Consider the following 4,949-nt stretch of genomic DNA (forward strand, 5'->3'; position numbering starts at 1 on the left):
TCATATACTTCTTGTTCTTTTGAATTAAAACATATTTCATTTAAGAGAGGTGAAGGATTAATGGATTTTATTCATAGCTTTAAGACATGGTTACTACATACTAATGATCATGAAGTAGAGACACAAAACATAAATAGACATATAACATAAAAAAAACCGAAAAAACAGAAGAAATAAGAACAAGGAATGAATCCACCTTAGTGGCGTCTTCTTCTTGAAGGACCAACAATGTCCTTAAGCTCTTCTATGTCCCTTCCTTGCCTTTGTTGCTCCTCCCTCATTGCTCTTTGATCTTCTCTTATTTCATGGAGAATGATGGAGTGCTCATGATGTTCCACCATTAATTGTTCCATATTGTGGCCCAAATCTTCTAAGGAAGTGTTGAGTTGTTCCCAATTGTTGTTGGGAGGAAAGTGCATCCCTTGAGGCATCTCAGGGATTTCTTGATGATGAGCTTCCTCATGCATCTCTTGAGAACCGTGGAGGGTCTCTCTTGCTTGCTCCATCCTCTTCTTGGTGATGGGATTATCCTCTTCAATGGGGATGTCTCCTTCTATGATAACTCCAGCTGAGTAACATAGATGGCAAATAAGGTGAGGAAAAGCTAGCCGTGCCATGGTGGAGGGCTTGTCGGCTATTTTGTAGATTTCATTGGAGATGACCTCATGAACTTCTACTTCCTCTCCAATCATGATGCTATGAATCATGATGGCCCGATCCACAGTAACTTCAGATCGGTTGCTAGTGGGAATGATGGAGCGTTGAATGAACTCCAACCATCCTCTAGCTACAGGCTTGAGGTCCAGTCTTCTTAGTTGGACTGGCTTGCCTTTGGAGTCTCTCTTCCATTGAGCTCCTTCCACACATATGTCCATAAGGACTTGGTCCAACCTTTGATTAAAGTTGACCCTTCTAGTGTAGGGGCGTTCATCTCCTTGCATCATGTGCAAGTGGAATGCCAACCTCACATTTTCCGGACTAAAATCTAAGTATTTCCCCTGAACCATTGTGAGATAATTCTTTGGACTCGGGTTCATACTTTGATCATGGTTCCTAGTGATCCATGCATTGGCATAGAACTCTTGAACCATTAAGATTCCGACTTGTTGCATGGGGTTGGTTAGGACTTCCCAACCTCTTCTTCGGATTTCATGTCGGATCTCCGGATACTCATTTTTCTTGAGCTTGAAAGGGACCTCAGGGATCACCTTCTTCTTTGCCACAACATCATAAAAGTGGTCTTGATGGCTCCTGGAGATGAATCTTTCCATCTCCCATGACTCGGAGGTGGAAGCTTTTGTCTTCCCTTTTCCTTTTCTAGAGGATTCTTCGGCCTTAGGTGCCATTGATGGTAATGGAAAAACAAAAAGCTTATGCTTTTACCACACCAAACTTAGAATATTGCTCGCCCTCGAGCAAGAGAAGAAAGAAGAGAAGAAGAAGAAGAAGAAAATATGGAGGAGAAGGGGGAGTGTAGGTTCGGTCATTTAGGGTGGGAATGGGTGGGAAAATGGTTTTGAATTTTTTTGAAGGTGGGTGGGGTTTATGGGGAAGAGTGGATGGATGTGAGTGGTGAAGGGGGTTGGGAAGTGTGACATAGGGAAGAGTAATCACAAAAATAGGATTAGGAGGTAAGGTGGGAATATAGTAGGTGGGGATCTTGTGGGGTCCACAGATCCTGAGGTGATCCTGTGGGGTCCACAGATCCTGAGGTGTCAAGGAATTCCATCCCTGCACCAAATAGGCATGTAAAATGCCTTTGCACACCATTCTGGCGTTTAAACGCCCATTAGTGCACGTTCTGGGCGTTCAACGCCCACATGTAACATGTTTCTGGCGTTGAACGCCAGTTTCATGCTTGTTACTGGCGTTCAGCGCCAGCTTTTCCTCTTAGGCACATTCCTGGCGTTCAGTGCCAGAATGTTGCTTGTTTCTGGCATTCAGCGCCAGAATGATGCTCTGTTCTTGCGTTGAATGCCGGCCAGATGCATCTTACTGGCGTTGAATGCCAGCCTGTGCTTCCTCCAGGGTGTGAATTTTTTTCTTCTGCTGTTTTTTATTCTGTTTTTAATTTTTATGATTTTTTCGTGACTCCTCATGATCATGTACCTAATAAAACACAAAATAACAATAAAATAAAATAAAATAAAAATTAGATAAATAAAATTGGGTTGCCTCCCAACAAGCGCTTCTTTAATGTCAATAGCTTGACAGTGAGCTCTCATGGAGCCACAAGGTGATCAGGTCAATGTTGTATAGTCCAAACACTAAACTTAGAGTTTGGATATGGGGTCTTAACACCAAACTTAGATTTTGGTTGTGGCCTCCCAACACCAAACTTAGAGTTTGACTGTGGGGGCTCTTCTTGACTCTGAACTGAGAGAAGCTCTTCATGCTTACTCTCTTTTATCACAGAGGGATGGCCATGTGCCTTAAACACAAGGTATTCCCCATTCAATTGAAGGACTAATTCACCTCTGTTGACATCTATCACAGCTCCTGCTGTGGCTAGGAAAGGTCTTCCAAGGATGATGCAATCATCCTCTTCCTTCCTAGTGTCTAAGATTGTGAAATCAGTAGGGATGTAAAGGCCTTCAACCTTTACTAACACGTCCTCTACTATTCCATAAGCTTGTCTCAATGACTTGTCAGCCAATTGTAATGAGAACAAGGCAGGTTGTACCTCAATGATCCCCAGCTTCTCCATTACAGAGAGTGGCATAAGATTTATCCCTGACCCCAGATCACACAGAGCTTCTTCAAAGGTCATGGTGCCTATGGTACAAGGTATCAAAAACTTGCTAGGATCTTGTTTCTTTTGAGGTAGAATTTGCTGAATCCAGGTATCCAGTTCACTAATGAGCAGGGGAGGTTCACTTTCCCAAATCTCATTACCAAACAACTTGGCATTCAGCTTCATGATAGCTCCTAAGTATTGAGCAACTTGCTCTCCAGTTACATCTTCATCCTCTTCAGAGGAAGAATAGTCTTCAGAGCTCATGAATGGCAGAAGGAGATTTAATGGAATCTCTATGGTCTCTATATGAGCCTCAGATTCCTTTGGATCCTTAATAGGAAACTCCTTCTTGCTTGAGGGACGTCCCAGGAGGTCTTCCTCACTGGGATTTTCGTCCTCCTCCTCCCTTGTGCATTCGGCCATATTGATTATATCAATGGCCTTGCACTCTCCTTTTGGATTCTCTTCTGTATTGCTTGGGAGAATACTGGGAGGAGTTTCAATGACTTTCTTACTTAGCTGGCCCACTTGTGCCTCCAGATTTCTGATGGAGGATCTTGTTTCACTCATGAAACTGAAAGTGGCCTTTGACAGATCAGAGACTAGATTGGCTAAATTAGAGGTGTTTTGTTCAGAATTCTCTGTCTGTTGCTGAGAAGATGATGGATATGGCTTGCTATTGCTCAGCCTATTGCGTCCACCATTGTTAAAGCCTTGTTGAGGCTTTTGTTGATCCTTCCATGAGAAATTTGGATGATTTCTCCATGATGAGTTATAGGTGTTTCCATAAGGTTCACCCATGTAATTAACCTCTGCCATGGCAGGGTTCTCATGATCATAAGCTTCTTCAGATGCTGCCTCTTTAGTACTGTTGGATGCATGTTGCCATCCATTCAGATTTTGAGAGATCATGTTGACCTGTTGAGTCAACACTTTGTTCTGAGCCAATATGGCATTTAGAGTATCAATTTCAAGAACTCCTTTCTTCTGAGGTATCCCATTATTCACGGAATTCCTCTCAGAAGTGTACATGAATTGGTTGTTTGCAACCATATCAATGAGTTCTTGAGCCTCTTCCGGCGTTTTCTTTAGGTGAATAGATCCACCTGTAGAATGGTCCAATGACATTTTCGAAAATTCAGATAAACCATAATAGAATATATCTAATATGGCCCATTCTGAAAACATGTCAGATGGACATCTTTTGGTCAGCTGCTTGTATCTTTCCCAAGCTTCATAGAAGGATTCACCATCTTTTTGTTTGAAGGTTTGAACATCCACTCTCAGCTTGCTCAGCTTTTGAGGAGGAAAGAATTTGTCCAAGAAGGCTGTGACCAGCTTATCCCAGGAGTCCAGGCTATCCTTAGGTTGTGAATCCAACCATATTCTAGCTCTGTCTCTTACAGCAAAAGGGAAAAGCATGAGTCTGTAGACTTCAGGATCAACTCCATTCGTCTTTACAGTCTCACAGATCTGCAAGAACTCAGTTAAAAACTGATAAGAATCTTCAGATGGATGTCCATAAAACTTGCAATTTTGTTGCATTAAAGCAACTAGCTGAGGTTTCAGCTCAAAGTTGTTGGCTCCAATGGCAGGAATGGAGATGCTTCTTCCATCAAATTTGGACGTTGGCTTTGTGAAGTCACCAAGCATTCTCCTTGCATTATTATTATTTTCGGCTGCCATCTCCTTCTCTTGTTTGAAAATTTCTGAAAGGTTGTTTCTGGATTGTTGTAATTTAGTTTCTCTTAGTTTCCTTTTCAGAGTCCCTTCAGGTTCAGGATCAATTTCAACAAGAGTGCCTTTTTCCCTGTTCCTGCTCATATGAAAGAGAAGAAAGCAAGAAAAGAAAGAAGAATCCTCTATGTCACAGTATAGAGATTCCTTTGTGTTAGTAGAAAAAGAGAAAGGAGAAGAATGAAGAAGAATGGTTCGGATTTTTTTAGATGAGGAGAGGTGAGGAGAAGTGTTAGTAATTAAATAATTAAATAGAAGAAGAGAAAAGGAAGAGAATTCGAAAATAATTTTAAAAAAGGGTTAGTATTTTCGAAAATTAGAGATAAAATGTAATTAAAATTAAAACATGAAACAATTAGTTAATTAAAAAGGATTTTTGAAAAAAGGGTGAGATATTTTCGAAAATTAGAGAGGGAAAAGTAGTTAGGTGGTCTTGAAAAAGATAAGAAACAAACAAAAAGTTAGTTAGTTGATT

At 41.2% G+C, this 4,949-nt stretch overlaps 1 non-coding gene across 1 annotated transcript; it reads left to right on the top strand.

Annotated features, from left to right (window-relative positions):
* Positions 1 to 3,923: 3,923 nt before the first annotated feature.
* On the top strand, positions 3,924 to 4,027 carry LOC130938160 (small nucleolar RNA R71). The gene has a single exon (XR_009069336.1). It is a non-coding gene; the product is annotated as a small nucleolar RNA R71 (small nucleolar RNA).
* Positions 4,028 to 4,949: the final 922 nt, after the last annotated feature.

This window comes from Arachis stenosperma, chromosome 6 (assembly GCF_014773155.1).
Source record: "Arachis stenosperma cultivar V10309 chromosome 6, arast.V10309.gnm1.PFL2, whole genome shotgun sequence".
Taxonomy (NCBI): domain Eukaryota; kingdom Viridiplantae; phylum Streptophyta; class Magnoliopsida; order Fabales; family Fabaceae; genus Arachis; species Arachis stenosperma.